We start from the raw sequence: 22,340 nt of genomic DNA on the forward strand, positions 1-22,340 counted from the left end.
TTGTACCTGCTGCTGCTGCTGCCATTGGAGGACCTTCAAGAATACGAAGAACAGACGCTTTTGAAACGTCGTTCTTCAACAGTTCCAACAGCAGCAACCTGTGTCGCTGTTGACGGCAGTAAGCTTTTATCGTTGATTTCTGACGCTTCTGTGGGTCGTAGATTCACTGCTTTGTATTCTTTTCACTCTTTTAATCATATTTTGAGCATCAACTATGTATTTTGAGAACATGATTAATATGAGTAGCTAAATCCCAATACTGGGATGATGGAAGAAGCCATTTTTCAAGCATGTGATAATTCTAATAATTCTTTATGACTATTTGCATGGATTTTTAATTGATTTATGATTTTTATTGAATGGGTGTAATTTCGTTTGATGATGTATGCTTGGTCTATGTATTTTTGATACATCATGCTTGTGGTTTACAGTCATTGCTTTTCAAAAATCTATATTTGTCAAAGAATAAGAGTTCGTATTTCTAATATTTGAGCTATAATTGATTGGAATTATAATTTGAATCACATGGAATTTGGTGGAATCCTGAGTCTCAGTCTCTTGATCTTGTGACATATATTTTGTATATATTTTTGTTTTTAAATCATTACAAGTCCGAGCAACGAACTCTTATTTACCGCACGAAAAATACTCCAACAGTACTTGACAATGCAGCGAGATCGGGACGAATATCCAAGTGGCGCGCCCAGATTAAGCAGTTTAACATCTTTTATGAAATGAGGACAGTAGTAAAAGCACAGGCGGTAGCGGATTTCCTTGCTGATTTTCCCCTTAGTGAGGAAGAACAAGTAGAGGATATACCGGGCATGGAAGAAGATAGGGACGATCCACCCGACCTTCTGGAGACTTGCAGCCCAACGCGGTGGGAAGTATTTGCTGATGGGTCATCAAACAAGGAGGGATCGGGATTAGGGTTGGTCTTCATAACACTGAAAGAGAAGAAGATAGTCCACTCATTTAGATTCGAATTTAAAGCGACAAACAACGTCACTGAATATGAAGCAGTGATACATGATTTACGACTGATTATAGAGCTAAGGCTTCAGGAGGTGAGACTAACCAGTGATTCGCAACTGGTGGTTCGACAAATTAGCGGACAATATGCTATTCATGACCCGATAATTCAGAAAAACTGGGAGTTAGCACAGTTCTACATCAACCAAATTTCCAACATCAAGTTCCGACATATTTGCAGAAAGGACAACCGACATCCGGATGCCTTGGCTTATATTGTCTCCATGTTAACATATCCGAGAATTTAAAACATACGAATTTGAAGAGTACTGATGTCATCTATACCCGAAGAAGGGGACACGGAAGTACACGTGGAAGTTACCACAACCGATATATATGAAGAGGGAGATTGGAGCAAGCCCATCCATCAGTATTTGGAGTCGGGTGAATTACCAAAAGGATAAGCCGAGGCTAATAAGATTAAAAGCAAGGCAGCGGGGTAGGCGTTACGAGAGGGCATCTTGTATAGAAGATCCTATCTAGGACCGCTCCTAAGATGTTTGAGCAAAGTAGAAGGGCACTTGATCCTGAATGAACTGTATTATGGTGCTGCAGGAAATCATAGCTCGGGTCGAAGCCTATCGGGCAGAGCCAAGACAATGGGGTATTTCTGGCCCTACATGAATGAGGATGCAAAGCATATGGAACTAATTTATGACGAATGCCAAAAATTGGGCAAGAAGATACACGCACCATCAATCTCATTGAACTCAATAGTGAGCCCATGACCCTTCGCCAAGTGGAGGATCAATATTGTGGGACCACTACACGTCAGGTTAGGACAAAGAAAGTACATAATAGTAGCAACTGACTATTTCACTAAATGGGTTAAAGCTGCACCCTTGAGGCATATTCGGGACAATGACGTATTTCGGTTCATCTTTGAGCATATTATTTGTCGCTTCGGCATTCCTACATCTATCGTCTCGAATAACGGAAAACAACTACAATGGAAGAACATCGACTTATTGTTCAACACCTATAATATCAGAAGAAGCAAGGCCACACCTATTTACCCGCAAAGTAATGGGCAGGCCGAGATGACCAACAAGACAATAACAGATAATCTAAAAAAAAAAGTTAGACGGGGAGTATGGTGAATGGTGTGAAGAACTGCATAATGTACTATGGGCCTATAGAACCACCCAAAGGGAAGCTACGGGTCTCTCACCCTTCATGCTTACATATGGGACCGAGGAAATTCTTCTAACCGAGGCAATGATACCTACCACGAGAACTGAAGCATGGAGACGAAATATATCGTCAGATTTTATCTTGTCCAAACTTGATGATGTGGAAGAGACTAGAGAGATGGCTCTGCAAAAGATGGAGAACTATCAAAGGCGGTTACAACGCGAGTACAAAAAAAAGGGTTCGCTCGAGGGAATTCTACCCGGGGAAACTAGTATTGAAAGAACTACCCAGCTACGAGCGTGACAGAGAGGGAGGAAAGTTGGCAGCTAGATGGATTGGACCATATACCATTGTGTCGAAAGTGGGAGAAGGAGCGTATAAAATACTAAAGACTGATGGAACTCCGGAAGCACGGCCATGGAATGTACAACATCAAAAACTCTATGACCCATGATAGGTGTATAAACAGGTATGATACTCTGTCATTCGAATCTTTTGAATATCCACAAGAGATAGGTAAGGAAAATGACATTTGCGTCTAATGGTCATTCGTACTCAGGGCGAAGGCAGTGTACAAGTGCCGAGGTGACTTACACTCGAATGGTCGTTTAGAATTCGGGGAGACGACAATGTGCAAGTGCTGAGGCGACTTACACTCGACGGTCTATTCGAAATCGGGGAGACGACAGTGTACAAGTGCCGAGGTAGTCTAAGGGTTCTGGTGGTTGGAAACCAGTTACCAAAGGTTGTCAAGGAGCAGGTCCTTGACAGCTAGGCAACCTACCTACATATGAAAGTTTTCCCCCATCGCAAGTGACCAGATTCACTTGCCCGGGATAGTTGGTCGACAACTAACCCGGGATAATCGGGATCTAGAATCTAGGAATGAATAAGTACACTTCTACTGATTCGAAATATCAGTGATGAGATACCTTGATCGGGATATAGCATTGTGCCCGATAACCCTCCCTGTTGAGTGTGTTCGACAGGAACGGAATTTTTACTAACATATAAATATTGATATAAAATGCAGGAAATTTAAAGGCTACCGGTTATGAACGACCAAGCACAGTGTAAACAAACGTGAAACATTGTCAAAAAGTAACAAACATCGGAATAACGAAACCGATTGGTGATGTAGTACCCCATGAAATAAGTCGTCCAAAAACTATAGGTGTTCAAGCGAAGAGAAAAATGACATCTCGATACAAGGGGAAAAATAGCGGCACAACACTACAAAAGGCATGAACTACTCATTCAGAGGAATCGATCCCGATCCTGACTTCTTAGCAGAAACTTGAGCTCTCTTCTTCTCAACTTTTCCCTCGGCGAGTTGACGAGTCAGCTTGGTAGTAGCAGCGTCAACATTGGTAATCTTTGCATTCAGCTGAGCCTCATTGTTCTCCAGATGGACAATCCTCTCCTCCAAATATTAAACCTTCCCTTTCTCGACTGCATGTACAAAAAGAACAATCAGTTAGCATCATATAAAATGGCACGATAAATCAAGGAGAAATACCGAGACAATTCAAGACATGCACAAAGACCTGAAAGCGCAGGAAAAACTAATCTTAAAGTTTCCTCGGATTTAAAAAGACTAATCTCAAGCTCAGACATCTTTGATACCAACTCGTTATATTGCTGTTCGTTAAACTCATTGGAGGGGAAGTATTTCTTATGTTCACCCCAAGAAGCTTTATGCCGATCATGTCCATTCGAAGTCCTGTGATACTTGATCAAACCCGAGAAGTTTATCCTCTAACTTATGAACGGATCTCCCGGCATCATCTCTTAACTGCCACAGACGTTTACTATCGGCATGAAGATCTCTGTTCTGAAACCTCAAAGTGTTGCACTGACTCTCCAATGACTCGATCAGTAATTTTCTATAGGCAACAACTCTTTGAATCCGAGATAGTTCGGCCCGAAGATTATCTATTTCCTAGGGTACATACTCAAATCTTTGATAGCGAAGTAGCTCGGCCTGGAGACTCTTAAGTTTCGGCAGTTTGGCGGTCAATCTTATCATCCTTGTTATATATCTTTTGTTGAAGTGTTGAAACATGTTCTTTTTCGATGTTAAACTTCTTGGACACATTACGGTATTCGAAAACGAAGTCTCGGTCTAAGCTAGATATCTCGGCTAAGAAGACAACGCTAGACTCATGATATTGGCACTACATTACTAATCAACAACAACAAAGTTTGACGAAGCTACCTGTAGAATCATCTAGTTGCCTTTCGAGTTCTCGGGCGCTCTCCTGCTCCCCTTGGAGTTGAGCCGAAGGCTCGCCATGTCCGCCAACTCCCTCTGACGAATAGAAGCTTCAAGAAGCCTTTGGTTCGCGGCCTACAAGGAACAGCTCGGGTCAAATCACTAATGAATGCAGAAGTGCTAGAACTAACTACACGGTTAAAATGAAACGGCTCACCATGATGTTAAGGGGTTCCCTCATGGAAAAACCGTACAAGGGAACGACCTTCAACATATCATCATCGGATAGAGAACCGAAACTCGAAGATGTAAGGGCACTGAAAGAATCACATACGGGACCTGATAAGGTAAAGACATAACTCTCGATCGATCCCTCGTTGGGAGAATTCTCGTTCACATTCCCCATCAGTTCATTTCGGGAGAAAGTGTTCTCTTCGGGAGCAGGAATCTCGGGTTCCTTCTGCTACTCACCACCACCCGACCCTTCGATCTCATCATCGGAACCAAATAACTCATCATCGTCATGGTCATCCGTCATCACCAAAAACACGTCATCATTCGATAGAGCAATTCCCTTTCCAGAAGGGGGCTCCTTAGAGGACGGGGGAACATTCTTCCCCAGGGAAGCCCCATCACCTTTAGCTCATTTTCCCACCACCAACAGCCTTATTACCTACAATGGTAGATGAATAATCATAAGCCATCTTGGGAGACTTCCTCGGGAATTAGGATAAGGGTATCCGATCGTCGGGATCTTCACCATCCTTCCCAGAAGAACTTTCAACACCTTCCTCACCAGCCTTGGACTTCTGCACAAACATCATCGTCAAACCCATTAAAGACAACAAATAGGGGCAATTACATGTACTAAGAATAAAGAAATATATATTTACCTTCACTCTCCCTTCCTCAGTCTTTGTGCTAGAACCTCTTTCTCTTTTCCGAGTGTTTTGAGCCTTGGGATGATTACTATAAGACTTGGGCTACAAAGAAATAGGACAGTTAAAAACTTTTCTGGCAACCCGATATCAAAAAAATAACGAACCCGAGCGGAGCAAGAGGATGAAAGCCTTACCTGATCAGCATTAACCACCTAGAATTGGTAGGGATCGGAAAGAAAGTCAAGAGGGGGGAATTTTTCCATTTAAAATAGGACAGCGAATAGCCAGAGGAACCCGATCCCAGATAAAATCACTAGTATGTCGGGCATGCTTATTAGTATTGGTGCTGCCCTCGGGATCTTCATCCAACATCAATTTCTCAAACCCGCCGGTCGGAACATTGAGGCAATGAGGACTAGCAGCAAAACCAGCCAAAGAGCCAAGAGAAGAAGTCCCCCTTCGATAATTTCCAATAAAGCTGGCCGAAGTATGTTTTTTCGCGTCAGAAGGATCATAGGTTAAGCAAGGAGTCTGGGAACACTCACCCTTTCCTCGCTTCTCCCATTCAGCCGTAAGACGGAATGTATTTTCGTTCCACTGAGCCAAATCCCGGGAAGGATGAAGTTGAGATAGAACCTCATAGGAAAAAGGGCGTATCAGATCATACAACGGAATATGCAACCCGAGTTCGAGTTGCCCCTTCGTAATAATGGTCACCTTGGGAGAATGAGAGAATCCCTCAACCAACTCCCTCTTCAGTTGACCCTTGTGACCCGACAACAGTTCAAGATCATAAACATGGAGATTGTACTCATCCTTCAATTGGTCTAGAAACTTAGCATCAGTGAGGTTGGAGTACTTAGAGGTCTTCCTCTCAATCCTACAGGAAAAAAGAGCAGAATCATCAGAAAAAATAGAATCAAGAGCATGCCGGTCATGAAGGGTAGGACTATCAAGAGAAAATAACGAATCTATAGGGACATTATCTTCATCAGAGAACGTATAACTTACACACCTCTTTTCAGTCATGGATGGATTTTGAGAAGCCATGGAGAACAGACAAGGAGTAAGAACTGATAGCGTGAAGAGATAAGGAAAAACAGCAAAGAAAAAGGTCAACAACAAAGCAAAAACGGGGGTGAAGTTGAAGTAAGAAACAAAGATGAAAATAACAACAAATAATGAAGGAAAGTTGCAGAGGCGGAGAAGTAGAGAATGTATATTCTTAAAGAAAGAGAGAAGAATAAGAGAAGAAACAAAAACCCAAGGGCTTATCATTCGCATTTATAGTCCATACGGTCATGACCGGCAGAAGAGGTAACGGGGCATAAAGGGAGGAGTAATGGGATAACAGCATACCGGAAAACGCGGTATGAACAGAGTCGTGGGAGGCGAAGCAGTTTCTTCCCCTCATGTCAGGCACACGAGCAAAAGAAGAGGCATAAATATATTGGTAAATAAGTGATATATACAGGTGGAGAAATCACAAGACACGACTCACTGAAGAAGCAACTAAGTGAAACACTGAATCGTCTTCTATAACATCAGCCCAAGGAAGAGATATCCATCAAGCACCCGTAGGACAATCACATGTAAAGAAGAAACTCGGATGTGATGGAGAGATGACCATCGGGAATCGAGGTAATAAATACACTGAAGAGAACGTGGGAAAAACTGAAGAATCTAGTCAAGGTGGGGCCAGAAATCAAAGGTACCTATTCGGGACGGGAGATAAGGCGACATCGGGTCAAAGAATATCAGACTATCAACATCGGAGAGAAGCACATCGGGAACTATACTTATCGGGATAACATGAATATCGGGCTACAGACATCAGGGAAGACATCATCCATCACTCGGCAGGAACATCAAGTAGGATAAACTGTGATTCACATTGTAACTCTGTTGTATGAGCGTGTTAGCCTATAAATAGAGAGCCTTGTCAATAGAGAAAGGAAAGCAATATGTAAGTGAGTAAGAGGAATAGAGAGAGTATTGAGGAGACAATTCTACCTTGTATTCTTGTGTGAAATAATAAGATCATCCTTTCACCCCATGGACGTAGGTAATCATGCCGAACCACGTATATCTTGTGTTCTTATGAGTCTCTTACTTTCTCATGTTTGCTATGAGTTCATGTGGATTTTTGGATGTAGTTGTAGGATTTTCTACACCTACATTCTTAAAATGTAGTTGTTAAAAGTATAACAACCACACCCTCTATGAATCTAACACATAAGATGGAGATATACTAAGAACTAAGAGATTAAGTGCATCAAAGTAAACATGAACACAAGGTTTTTTACGTGGTTCGACTATTAATGAAGCCTACATCCACGGGGTTTCACTATGATCAGAGGTGTTACATACAAACTCCATTAAAAGGGATTGGAGTTCTTATTGAGCTCTAAGTTGTGGGAGGAGGAAGAAGGATCCCTACAAACATATCTTACTTTCCCTTATAAAGGGTAAGGATTTATATCAAGTTACAATAGTGCTCTTAGGGATGACTAGTTAGGATAAGATCTAGCAAAGAGGTATCAATTTATATACATGGATGTATCCAACTAAGTTACTCCCACTCTAATCTTTGGACATGTGTTCCTTAGATATTTTGCTACTACATTTATGCCCCTTTTCTTGAGGTTTGTTTGAATAGCAAGCCTTAAGAAAATCCTTCCGATCTTACGTCTGCGCCGTTGTTGGTGTTTTGTGTTTGATACCTTCGATTCAAGTCTTGGATTATTGGTATTATGTGCATTATCCAAACTGGTCGCTAGTTGAATTTCAAATTGCAGCTACTTGGGCTTTTTGTTGGGTTGCGGGCTGTCTGAATATGGGCTTACGAGTAGCATGCCTCCCGACTTGGCATTTCACTGTCTTCGGTTCCGATCTTGTTGTACTTCCCGATTGGTTCGTATGTTTCAACTTTACTCGATGTCGCATGCCTATTTTCTCTTTGCTCGGCTCTCGCTTTTATCGAAATTGTAGACGAGTTCAAATCGTGCTGTTATAGATGATCGTCTCGGAGTCAACTGCCTCATCTTGTAAGAATTATTCACTTTGAGTTGATTTGAAATTCTTCGGTATACTTCTGGCTCAGTTTAAGCTTGCCTCTGGAGTTCGAATTCCTTGCTGGTAGCAGTTCTCTTCGGGACAGCTGCTTTAACTCTTGTTCGAGATGGTTTCTGAAATGTCTCAACGAGTTGAATTTGAGGCAATTGAGTGCAGAGGGTCCATGATTCGAAGAGACTATTCAACTGTGTCTAAATTTCGTGGCAAGTTCTCTTAGTGCTACTTGTTTGTCCCATAAGTAAAAATGCCACATAATGGGCCAAATTGGTACTTGAATCATCTTTTGGCCCTCATCCAAGTCCGATAACCAGTCAACCGAATCATCCCACCAACCTGCCCAGTATTACATAAATTCAATAACCGGTCAATGGTCAAAGTCAACGCCAGGTCAATGGTCAAAGTCAACCATCAGTCACTGTCAAGGTCGTGTTGCCGATGGTGCTGCCATGCAGTTTCCATTCATGTTGCCAATGGTGCTGCCATGCATTTCCCACTCATGTTGCCAGCGGTGCTGCCAACCAATTCCCAGCTAAGTACTCTATCGCACTGCCAGCCAGTCTCTACCCATGCTGTCAGCTGTGCTGCCTGCCAGCCTCCATCCATGCTTCCAGCCATTATGCATGTCAGCCGGTCAATACAGTATGCCATCCAACATCCATCTATACTGCCAGCCATTATGCCTCTCAATCATCAATCCAGTCTGCTAGCCAGCATCCATCTATATTGCCATCCATTATGCCTGTCAACTTTCAATCCAGTCTGCCAGCATGCAGAATTAATTCAGGAAGCATGCAAAGGCAGTTTCATGCGAATTAATTCAGGAGGCATAAATGAGCAGTTTTATGCAGAATTAAACATGGAAGCATGAATGAGCAGTATCATGCAGAATTAAACATGGAGGCATGCAATACAAATTCCAGCAGTTTCATGCAGAATTGAAGATGATGGCATGAATGAGTAGTTAATGCAATTTAACTTTATATTGAAATTAGATATTGAACTATATAAATAGGGAGAAACAGGAATAATTTTAGGGAGGAACCAATACATAAAATGGGTGATGTAATTCGATGATCAATAAAAAAATCACTCCCTAAAGGAAATTCGTCCGTGGATGTAGGAAAACCATGCCGAACCACTTAAAACCTGTGTCTCCTCTCTTTATTCTTGTTTCATGTCTTTAACCCTGTTTTCATCAACAACACCAAAATCATCGTGTTTAGTGCCCGGAAATATTTCTGGGTGCAAACACTCCTGACTATCGCTTCAATGTTGCATTCTTGTTGAGAATTTCTAATGTTGAGTCGCTCTTTCTCGGTTTTAATTGTTTTCCTTTTCCGATACGAGTCTGGTGGTCTCTGCCTCTTTTGTGGGTCCTTTGTTGGGGCAAGTTGATAAATTTGAGTTAATGGTGCATCAGATGAACTTTACAGTGAGCTTCACGGATTTACATTGTTGCTGAAGGAACTGAGCAGAAGAATACAAACTGCGTCTACAGTATGCATACTCTCTTATGAGAAATTTCGAAGTAATTAAAGGTTGATGATTGTTGTCGTCGTGTCGTGGAATTCCTTGTAACTCTGTTGCCATCGGGTTGTACTGTCTAGTCTTAGCTAAAAGTTGTGAACTGGACCGTGACCTATGCCCCGAACTATCAGTCTCCCTTGGTAATCGCTGCTTGCTTCGAGTTGGATTGCTATTCTTTTTCCTTAAGCGCTTCCAAACTGATTGATCTCGAGGTAGTCTGCTCATGCATTCTTCGTGCTCGAAGTTGTTGCGATCACGTCTTGGTGCTTAATGCTCAAATTTTGTATGGTTCAGTTGGCCTCATTTCTTGATGAGTCGTAGTTGAAGTTCTTTAGAAGAGCGTCGGTACATGCTGCTTATGGAGAGGAGTGGTAATTGCAGAGATTCTCACAAATATTTAAGATTCAAATACAAGATTCTACCATGTCGTGCAAGTTTAAATATTTCAGAGATTACATGATGCCGATGTAAGGATGTTAAAAGACAGCCTTAGGTCTGGTTATTAATTTAAGTGTTATCCGAATTCAATAATCTACCATGCTTTCACAAAGACATATTAAGAGAATACATTCAATGCCTGGCGCGATTTTGAAAAAATCTATAGTTTTAGCACCTTGATAGAGTCTAGCTGGTTTCGACTATTTTGCATAGAGTTTATGTTATGCCTCAAGAGGTTTACGTTTAACCTCGACACGAAAGAAAGAGTCTTCTAGGTGAAGCATTTCTATGGTCAAACTCGTTATTATGCAACTGTAGGGTTGTAAATAATCGTTCCACTTTTTGCAAAGTTCTTCATTATGCAGGCTCATGATGCGAATCAATATAGTACGTGCAAATAATTCAAGTTATCTGTATGGTGATAGACACATTTTTATGTCCGATTTGTCTAGATTCTATATATTATTAGGGCTCATTTTTGTACTTATTATGGTGTTTTATTTATTTGTAGGTATTTTTGGCCAATAAACATTTTTGGAAAAAATTGGCTCGAAAAGTTGTCGGAAAGCACCCGGAGGACACTTGCTATTCGGACCCCCGGTTTGGATAAGGGGCACCCCCAGGACACCCCTTAAGGCAGCTGCTAAAGGCACCCCTACTATGGGTAAGGGGCGCCCCCTATTTCTTCATCGTTCAAACACAATTTTGGCGGGAAACTAATTTTGGGAGCATCAATTGGACGTGAAATAACGAGATTCAATGGCTGATTTTTGTTGGGATGGACTTCCTAGAGCATAACAGGGTCGGTATATGTGATTGGATCGAATGAATTGGGTTAGATCGACCGGGAGAAGGAAACAGAGCTGTTGTGGTCACGGGTTGTTGTTGGAATATTTTTTTCGACAATTTAGGGAGATTAAAGGCTAGAAAAGCTTCCCCAACATTCGTAGTTATCTAATAAAGAGTTTGGAAGTATTGGGAGAGGTCAAATACGCGTGAAGAGAGTTTGGCAGAAAGAAAACTCTGAAACTTGCTGTAGAGATAAACCAAGATTTTGGGTGAGATTTAATCGAGATGTGGCCTATAAAAGGAGAGGGTATAAGTCATATAAGGGGTACGAATCCTTTCAGAGAAGTTGAGAACACCACAGAGCTCCAGAGATCGAGTTTCAAGAAAATACCTTATTCTGCTGCTGCTGCTGAAGAGGAAGAACACGAAGAACATTGACGCACAAGCAACTGTTGCAGAAAACTATCGTTGTTTCACAGCGGTACCTATGTGTCGTTCATCAAAGATGTTGCACTAGGTCTTTAGCTACTATTTCTCCCTGTAACAGTGATTCTGCAACACCAGCAAACTGTTGCGAATCGTCTGTATTATCACTTTTCATCTTTTTAATCATCTTTTGAGCCATAAACAATGATTTTGAGATCATGATTAATATGAGGAGCTAAACCCCATTGCTGAGGCGATATAGGAAGCTATTTTTCCAACAAAAAGCGGTACAATCTATTTTATTTAATTTATTGCAATTATTATTATGATTATTTGCCTTGAACTATTATTGAATATGATTTTTATTTGAGTGATTGTGATCTATTTTGATGGAGTATGCTTAGTTTATAGACTCTTGATGCTTCATACTTGGTATTTACAATTATTACTTTTGAAAATCTATTAGTTGCAATATTTTAGAATCAATAAATATTTGGACCAAATCACTTTGAACTTGGAAAATAGTGGAATCTTAGCCTCAGTGTTCTTTTAATATTAATACCAACTTTGTCGGTGTTTGTTATAATTATTAGCGAGTTTTATATTTAGTTTTGAATTTAAGTCTAAAGTTATCCTTTACAAGTTCGAGAATCGAATCACTTTTTACCACTATCTAAAATCACATCAATTTTTGGCGCCGCCGACGCGGACTTGTTTTTAGTGTTTTAGATTTTTTTTTTTTTATTATTTTTTTTTTTTTTTTTTTTGTTCTTTTATGTTTTTGGGTATTTATCTTGTGTCTACAGGTTCTGGATCATAAAGAAAATTGAGCCAAAGAGTTTGGTGATTTCATAAAGACTTGGAGCTAAAGATTAAAGCAAAAAGAACAGAAAAGAAGACAATTTTATTTTAGACAATTTTAGTTTAGGGTTTGTTTATTTTCTTTTAGAAAAAAAAACTGTATTAGGGTTTATTATTTTTGTAATTTTTCTTTTCTTTTGGACTTTTGGACTTTGGACTTTGGGACATTATTTTTTTTATTACCCTACGGAAGGGTACTTTAAATATAAACTGTTTGCAGAGAAGGAGGACAATTACGATATTGTCTCTGCACCTTGGGTTCGTACACTTGACATCGGAGTCAGTGGCCCGAGTCGACTACAACCGATTCATCCCCCGTCTGGAACGGGAGGTAAGATTCTAAACACTCGCGAATCCCCTGTCAGCGAGTTACTGGACTCCTTCGTATGCATATATGTTGAGGACTGAATACGGACATTTATTTTTCTAGTAAAGGGCAAGGCCTGGCCATACAAGATAAGGGTTCGGATTTCATCACCGTTCTCTTCTTGCCCGCTTTAGGAACGTAACCTACGCGAACCTAAGCCTAAAATTTTGACTAGAACGAGACCGATAGGGTAACGAGCTTAACAGGAAAGTCATTCGAAAAATATTGGTTACTCTTTTAAGCATACTTCGAAGTTCTTGACGGTTTCTGTAAGTTGAATGCGTGACTGCGCCGCCTTGTAATACCGGTGAGGCCTTGGGTATCAAAGCTCCACCGAGCTTCCCTCGCCTCTATTCAACTTACGTTAACTCGGATTGATTCCAGAGGGGTTTGCTTAAATTGTAACGAATTCCCGTTCGAAGGATTAGAAGCTGGTCTAGAAACAATCTAAGTGGAGCCATCATGCTTTTTGTTTGCTAGAAATCAATAGGTTTGATTTGGTTGAGTCGGCCTTGATCTGTGTTTGCTTACCCTTCCAATTTAGAAAATTCTATTGTATGCCTGAACGTAAAAGAGACGCACTAGGTAGATTTGTTAAAGAGAAACCTAGTAGTTCGAAGCGTCTCGATTACCTTAATCTAGAGAGTCGACTTTTGAAGAGTCTGTTTTTGAACGTCCTTTGACTGAGGAGAGAATCCTGTTGCTCCGATAGCGCCAGAAATGGCAACTTTGAAAGCTTTGTTGAATCCAACTAGGACTACTCGTCCCTCATGTATCAGGTTAGCTGAGACGGAAGCAACTTATGAACTTAAACCTGGGACCTTACAGCTGCTCCCAATCTTTTTAGGGAAAGAAAATGAAAACCCCTATTTCCATGTTAGGGACTTTGAGGAAATTTGTAGTACCCTCAGGATTAGAAACCTAGATGATGATGCTTTGAAACTTAGGTTATTCCCCTTTTCCCTGAAAGATAAAGCTAAATCGTGGCTATATAGTTTGGCTTCCGGGTCAATCGAAACGTATGAACAACTTACATCTGCCTTTTTGAACAAGTTTTTCCCTAGGCACAAAACATCGTCTATTAGGACGCAAATCTGCACGTTTTCTCAACAGGAGGGAGAAACTTTGTATAGGTATTTGGAAAGGTTCAATGATTTATTAGCCCAATGTCCTCATCATGGTTTAGAGAAGGTTAGGTTAGTTCAGATCCTTTATGAGGGTTTAGAATATCCCACCACAACCACAGTAGAATCTATGTGTACTGGTGGATTTGAGAACCAAACAGTTGATGACGCGATAACATATTTGCATGAAGTCGCCGAAAAGACCCAACAATTGGAAAGTAGTAGGGGACCCCAGAAAACAATTCTTCTTGGCAGAGGAAACGTTAATAGGATAGAAGGAGGCTATGAATCAGATGCCAAAATTGCTGCTATAGCGAAAAGGTTAGAAGCTTTATAAGTGGGTAACACTAGTGGTAGATTGGAGCCTTTTTGGGAAGGCCAGAATAATGAAGAGCAAGCCAATGATCTATATAATAACACTAGGTTTGATAATCGTCAGAAGTTTGACCCATATTCAGAAACCTATAATCCTGGTTGGAGAAACCATCCGAACTTTTCATGGTCTAAGGGCCAGAGTCAGGGTCAGTCTAATAATTCTAATGCTCCCCCAGGTTTTGGCTACACTAGGAATACATCAGGCCCAGAAAACAAAACGACTAGCTTAGAGGAATCTATTAAGATGTTAGCAAAAAATAAGGAAATGTTAGCACAGAGCCATGTTAGTTTTCAACAGGAAACCAAGAAGAATTTTCAAACTAATGCTCATAGCCTTGCTAAGTTAGAACTTCAAGTCGGCCAAATAGCTAAGACCTTAAGTGAGAGAGATAATGGTAGGTTCCCTAGTCAGACTAATCCCAATCCTAGAAGAGTTCATGAAGTAGGTACAAAACCATCGAATCAATTGAATGCTATTAGAACCCTTAGGAGTGGTAGAGTAGTAGACAATCAGGTAACCATGCCCGATAGTGAACATACTGTAGTTCACCCCTCAGGACCACTAGCTAAGGAAACTGATAAAATTTATGATGATGCCAACTCAGTTCCTGAGAAGTCAAATTCTGTGCCTAGAGCCCCATTTCCTCAGCTATTAGTACCAACAAAGAAGGAATCGAACTTTAATGACATATTGGAGGTTTTTAAGCAAGTTACCATAAACCTTCCTTTATTAGATGCAATTAGGAAAATTCCTTCTTATGCCAAGTTCCTTAAGGATATGTGTACGCGAAAGCGAAAACTTAGCGTCCATAAGAAAGCCTTTTTAGTTAGTCACGTCAATTATTCAAAACACTACAACTCCAAAGTACAAAGACCCAGGTTCCCCTACCATTGCTTGTACAATAGGTAAACGCCGGGTAGAAAAAGATTTACTTGACTTAGGAGCCAGTGTGAACTTACTTGCGTACCATGTGTACTTACAGCTAGGACTTGGTGAAATAAAACCTACTCAGATAACACTGTAGTTAGCTTATAGGTCTGTTAAAATTCCTCGAGGTGTTATTGAGGATGTCCTTATTGAGGTAGACAAGTTTATCTATCCAGTGGATTTCGTGGTCCTAGATACTCAACCTGTCCCTGACCCAGAGAACCAGATACCTGTGATTTTAGGTCGCCCGTTTTTATCTACGTCGAATGCGATCATTAACTGTCGAAATGGTGTGATGAATTTATCTTTTGGTAATATGACTATAGAGATGAACATTTTTAATGTCAGTAAGCTACCTTATGAGCTAGATGACACATGTGTTGAAGAGGTGAACATGATAGAAGCCTTAGTTCAGAAGTCATTACCAAACATCTTATTTGAAGACCCATTAGAAAGTTGTCTATCGCATTTTGGTTTAGATTTTGATGAAGATAGCACTATTGAACAAGTGAATACTCTATTAGATTCTACCCCTGTGTTAGACACCGATAGATGGAAAGCAGGTTCGAACCGTTACCAGTTTCTAAGACTACCCTAGTTCCTTCTTTAGAAGAGCCCCCAAAGTTGGACCTTAAACCACTACCCGATACTCTACAATATGTGTTTTTAGGCCCATCTGAGACTTTACCTATGATTGTAGCTTCTGATTTGGATAGTGATCAGGAGAGTAGGCTAGTAAAAGTACTTCAAGACAATAAGGAAGCTTTAGGGTGGACTATAGCAGACATTAAGGGTATAAGTCCTACTGTGTGTATGCATCAGATTCATTTAGAGGAAGACTCCAAACCTTCTAGGGAGATGCAACGTCGACTGAACCCTAACATGAAAGAGGTAGTTCGAAAAGAGGTGCTTAATTTGTTAGATGCAGGTATTATTTACCCAATTTCAGATAGTAAGTGGGTCAGCCCTGTTCAGGTTGTCCCCAAGAAATCAGGTATCACTGTAGTCCAGAATGATAATAATGAATTAATCCCAACCCGAGTGACCACGGGATGGCATGTGTGTATTGACTATAAGAAATTAAACAAGGTCACAAGGAAGGACCACTTTCCCCTTCCCTTCATCGACTAGATGCTAGAGAGATTAGCTGGACATAGTCACTACTGCTTTTTAGATGGCTACTCTGGATATAATCAGATCGTTATTTCCCCAGAAGACCAGGAGAAAACCACTTTTACCTGTCCCTTTGGTACCTTTGCGTATAGACGCATGCTTTTCGGGCTTTGTAATGCCCCTGCGACTTTTCAGCATTGCATGTCTGACATGGTAGAACGGTTTTTAGAGGTCTTTATGGATGATTTTTCAGTATTTGGTTCATCTTTTGATGAGTGCTTGCATCATTTGACATTAGTGTTGACTAGGTGTAAGGAAAAGAATTTAGTGCTTAATTGGGAAAAATGCCCTTTCATGGTTGAATCAGGAATTGTCTTAGGGAACATCGTTTTTTTAAAGGGTATAGAGGTAGACAAAGCCAATATTGACCTTATTAAGACTCTACAGGTCCCAAAAAACGTAAAATATATTAGGTCATTCTTAGGGAATGCAGGTTTTTACCGTAGATTCATTAAAGATTTTAGATTGATTTCTAGACCTCTTTGCAATTTGCTTGCAAAAGATGTTAAGTTTGTCTTTGATGATGCTTGCTTAAAGGCTTTTGATAAGCATAAAACTTTACTCACTACTGCCCCGATAGTCCAGGCACCTAACTGGAACCTACCCTTTGAAATTATGTGTGATGCTTCAGATTATGCTATAGGCGTTGTGCTAGGTCAGCGAGAAAACAAATTACTCCATGTGATTTACTATGCTAGAAAAACTCTGAATGATGCCCAAATGAACTATACAACTACCGAGAAGGAATTGCTAGCCATCGTGTTTGCCTTGGATAAGTTTAGATCCTATTTATTAGGTTCTAAGATCGTAATCTATACTGATCACGCTTCTTTGAAATACCTTTTGTCTAAGAAGGATACCAAACCTAGATTTATTAGATGGATCCTTTTGTTACAAGAATTTTGTCCAGACATTAGAGACAAAAAGGGTGTAGAGAATGTGGTAGCAGACCCTTGTCTAGGCTAGTTGTTAGTTCCCCTAATAATTCCCTTCCTATAAGGGATAGTTTTCCTGATGAACAATTGTTCTCTGTTTCCCAATCACCTTGGTATGCAAATATAGTGAATTATCTTGTTACTGGTCGAACGCCTAAAACATTGGGGAAAGCAAGACCGTTCTAGGTTTTTAACCGAGGTTTAGCATTTCTTTTGGGACGATCCTTATATGTTTAAGTATTGTCCGGACCAGATTATTAAGAGATGTGTATCTGAGAGTGACCATTCTAGTATTATCTTCTTTTGTCATGAACATGCATGTGGGGGTAATTTTAGTGCTAAGAAGACTGCTGTTAAGATTTTGCAGTGTGGATTTTACTGTCCTTCGTTGTTTAAAGATTCCCATAGTCATTGTGTTTCTTGTGAGCGTTGCCAGAAGTTAGGAACCATTTACCGTAGAAATATGATGCCTTTGAACCCTATTTTAGTGATTGAGGTCTTTGATGTGTGGGCATTGATTTTATGGGTCCATTACCTATTTCGTTTGGTTATCTTTACATACTTGTCGCTGTAGACTATGTGTCTAAGTGGGTTGAGGCGGTTCCGTGTAAAACAAATGACCACAGGGTCGTAGTCCAGTTTTTGAAAGAGAATATACTTACACTTTTTGGTACGCCTCGATCTATAATTAGTGATGGAGGTTCACACTTTTGTAATAGACCGTTTGCTCTTTTAATGAAATAATACGGTATTACCCATAAAGTAGCAACCCCATATAACCCTCATACTAGTGGTCAGGTAGAGGTTTCCAATAGGAAAATTAAACGTATTCTAGATAAAACAGTTAATCCAAATAGGAAAGACTGGTCGTCGAGGCTTACTGATGCCTTATGGGCTTACCGTACTGCGTTTAAGACACCCATTGAAATGTCACCTTATCGTTTAGTATTTTGCAAGGCATGTCACCTGCCTGTTGAGTTAGAGCATCGAGCCTATTGGGCTATTAAGAACTTAAGCTTTTCAATTGAAAAGGCATGATCTCAAAGAAAGCTCCAGCTCAATGAGTTGGACGAGATTCGTAGAGATGCATACGATAGTGCTAAGGAGTATAAGAACAAAATGAAACTTGTGCATGATAGGAATATTTTACGAAAGTCATTTTCTCCAGGTCAAAAAGTTCTTCTATATGACACTCGGTCGCATCTATTCCCTGGGAAGTTGCGCTCTCGATGGACCGGTCCTTTTGTGGTCCGTACAGTTTTTTCTCATGGCGCTGTTGAGATTGAGACACCAGATGGTAGTAGTTCTTCGAAGGTTAACGGTAAGCGATTGAATCCCTTTATAGATCCTTTTCCTACAGGTGATGTTGAGGAGGTCCCTCTGGAGGACCCTTTTTACCTTGATTGACCATCGAGGCAATTTTGTATGTTGTATATTATTTTTGTAGTTTTTTTGGTTACTCTTCACCCAGGTACTATCTTTCCGACTTCTCTCTTTATTATTTCCTCATGTTACTTATATTTTGGTACTGTTCTTTAATTAGAAACATTTAGGACAATGTTAGATTTAAGTTTGGGGGTGGGATAGAACTGTTTGATTTTTTGTTACCTTTTTGTTGCAATAAATAAACTCCATAGCCTAGAAATTTATCCTTATTAAGGATGGCACTACCCAATCTAAGTGGATGGAAGCATTTTGTTTGTAGGAGTTGAGGGACCAATCTGATTAGATGGAAACATCTAAAGAGTCTATTCATAAAAGCACAGAGCTCAGGTGTTAGAAATAACATGGTAGTTTCGCCATGTCTCATTGAGTCCTTTTCACTTCTATTTTTATTTTTTATTTTTAAAATATGTTTCTCTAAGTGATTAGGTGGGGCTCACGATTCAAGTTGTTACCATTGCTAATAGAGTGAATTGAGACCAGACCGTCAGACCAACTAGAAGAAATTCAATAAAGTCGACCACTGGAACCCTTGTATATGCCAGTTGTGTTGACCTAGAGTTAGGATTATCGACCACTGGTACCCTTGTATATGCGAGTGTGTTGATATTAGTCAGACCGGTATCTCAGTCCATTAGGATAGGTTCATTATGGCAGTGGTCTTCAGACAAATATGAGAAACACCGTTCACCTTAGTCAACATCAAAACCATCTATGTTTTTCTATATCCATCTTTTTAATCTATCCATGTGATTTTTTTGATTTTGTGTTTGGATGTGACTATCTGAGTAGAGCTCTGTCACTTTATATGAATTTTAGTATGCTTGAGTGCGAACTCGTGTACAACAATTGGAATTTCGCATCAGGGTACTTCCTCCTGTAGTCAATAAGTATGCCAACCAAGGAGATTCTTTAGTGCCTTCCAAGGTTCTGTGTAGATATCTAGGGTCTGGAGTATAAAGGTTTTGTGGTTATACCTTTGGTAAGCCCTCCGGAGACAAAACTCCGCCACTAGAGACACCTAGGGGTTTAAAGGCTTATTGCATACGCTAAATGCAATCGACGATGCCTGCGACAATGAGTTAGGATTTTATTTCTATTTTATTTGTCTCGATTCCATATATTGTTAGGGCTCATTTTTGTACTTATTATGGTGTTTTATTTATTTGTAGGTATTTTTGGCCAATAAACATTTTGGGAAAAAATTGGCTCGAAAAGTTGTTGGAAAGCACCCAGAAGATACTTGCTATTCGGACCCCCGGTTTGGATAAGGGGAACCCCCAGTACACCCCTTAAGGCATCTGCTAAAGGCACCCCTACTCTGGATAGGGGGCGCCTCGTTTTTCTTCATCGTTCAAACACAATTTTGTCGGGAAACTATATTATTACCTGCGTGAATTTGGGAGCATCAGTTTGACGTGAAATAACGAGATTTAATGGCTGAGTTTTGTTGGGATGGACTTCCTAGAGCATAACAGGGTCGGTATATGTGATTGGATCGAATGAATTGGGTTAGATCGACCGGGAGAAGGAAACAGAGGTGTTGTGGTCACGGGTTGCTGTTGGAATATTTTTTTCGACAATTCAGGGAGATTAAAGGCTAGAAATGCTTCCCCAACATTCGTAGTTATCTAATAAAGAGTTTGGAAGTATTGGGAGAGGTCAAATACGCGTGAAGAGAGTTTGGCTAAAAGAAAACTCCGAAACTTGCTGTGGAGATAAACCAAGATTTTGAGGGAGATTTAATCGAGTTGTGGCCTATAAAAGGAGAGGGGATAAGTCATATAAGGGGTATGAATCCTTTCAGAGAAGTTGAGAACACCACAGAGCTCCAGAGATCGAGTTGTAGGAAAATACCTTATTCTGTTGTTGCTGCTGAAGAGGAAGAACACGAAGAATATTGACGCACAAGCAAATGTCGCAGAAAACTATCGTTGTTTCTCAGCAGTACCTATGTGTCGTTCATCACAGATGTTACATTAGGTCTTTAGCTACTATTTCTCCCTGTAACAGTGATTCTGCAACACCAGCAAACTGTTGCGAATCGTCTGTATTATCACTTTTTATCTTTTTAATCATCTTTTGAGCCATAAACAATGATTTTGAGATCATGATTAATATGAGGAGCTAAACCCCATTGCTGAGGCGATAGAGGAAGCTATTTTTCCAACAAAAAGCGGTACAATCTATTTAATTTAATTTATTGCAATTATTATTATGATTATTTGCCTTGAACTATTATTGAATATGATTTTTATTTGAGTGATTGTGATCTATTTTGATGGAGTATTCTTAGTTTATAGACTCTTGATGCTTCATACTTGGTATTTACAATTATTACTTTTGAAAATCTATTAGTTGCAATATTTTAGAATCAAATTAAACGAGAAAATTGCATGAATATAAATATTTGGACCAAATCACTTTGAACTTGGAAAATAGTGGAATCTTAGCCTCAGTGTTCTTTTAATATTGATACCAACTTTTTCGGCGTTTGTTATAATTATTAGCGAGTTTTCTATTTAGTTTTGAATTTAAGTCTAAAGTTATCTTTCACAAGTTCGAGAATCGAATCACTTTTTACCACTATCTACAAATCACATCATATGGCGTGTTAGATTGTTGAATTCTAGGTTCACCACAGTCATTATGATCATGCAAATGTACCAATGAAGTACACGATAAGACAGTTTCTCAAGATATATGATACTCAGCTATCTTACGAGCTGACGTCAATCTTGTACTTATCTGATTGTTGTTGAAGGGACTGTGCAAAGGAATACAATTTGCTTCATGCTAGTATGCGTACTTGTCCCTATTCGTTTGTGTAGTCTCGAGACGAAAATCATGCCCCTGACCTGTGGTATGAGAAACTTAAGATTTGACACATTCGGTGAGCTTGTTATGGTTACATTCAAGAGCTACTAAAAACATGTACATGTAGAAAATCCTGCTACTACATCCAACAGATCTCAAATACATGTATTATAAGTAAACAAGCAAGAGACTCATAAGAACACAAGATATACGTTGTTCGGCATGATTACCTACGTCCACGGGGGTGAAAGGATGATCTTATTACTCAATTCAAGGTTACAAATGGTGATTCTTTCCAACAAACTCTCTATTCTCTCCAATAGGCTCTTAGTATTCTCGCCCTCTCACTCAGATTACTTGCCTTCTCTCTTTACAAGACTCTCTTATTTATAAGCTAACGTGCTGATACATCCAAGTTACAATGTGGGTCAGAACGTATCTTTCTTGATGTTCCCGTCGGATGGCAAGTGGCGTTTCTCCCGAGATATCTAGCCCGAGCTTGCTAAGTGCAATTCCCGATATCCTTCTTCCCGATGTTGATATCTTGATACCATGTGACCCGATATCGTCTTCTACCCCGACTCGAGCTTGAAGTTGTTAGTCTTCGTCCCTACTTTGACTAGATTCTTCTTATCTTCTCCAACTACTTTGTCAGTGCATTTATTGCTCTGATGTCCGACAGACATCTCCACATCACATACGAGCTTCTCCTTTACACGTGCTTGTCTCACGGGTTCTCCCAGGCATCTATTTCTTCGTTCCAAGCATTTGAAAGATGATTAGGTGTTACGCTCCCTCCT

At 40.1% G+C, this 22,340-nt stretch overlaps 1 long non-coding RNA gene and 1 pseudogene across 1 annotated transcript; both read right to left on the bottom strand.

Moving 5' to 3' along the window:
* Nucleotides 1-3,395: 3,395 nt before the first annotated feature.
* On the bottom strand, nucleotides 3,396-4,674 carry LOC113338683. The gene is made up of 3 exons (XR_003354818.1): nucleotides 4,599-4,674; nucleotides 4,385-4,516; nucleotides 3,396-3,618 (listed from the first exon to the last, which is right to left on the bottom strand). It is a non-coding gene; the product is annotated as an uncharacterized LOC113338683 (long non-coding RNA).
* A 9,155-nt stretch (nucleotides 4,675-13,829) lies between these two features.
* Nucleotides 13,830-13,929, bottom strand: LOC113339113 (annotated as a pseudogene).
* Between the last annotated feature and the right edge of the window lie 8,411 nt (nucleotides 13,930-22,340).

This window comes from Papaver somniferum, unplaced genomic scaffold, assembly GCF_003573695.1.
Source record: "Papaver somniferum cultivar HN1 unplaced genomic scaffold, ASM357369v1 unplaced-scaffold_19, whole genome shotgun sequence".
Lineage (NCBI taxonomy): Eukaryota > Viridiplantae > Streptophyta > Magnoliopsida > Ranunculales > Papaveraceae > Papaver > Papaver somniferum.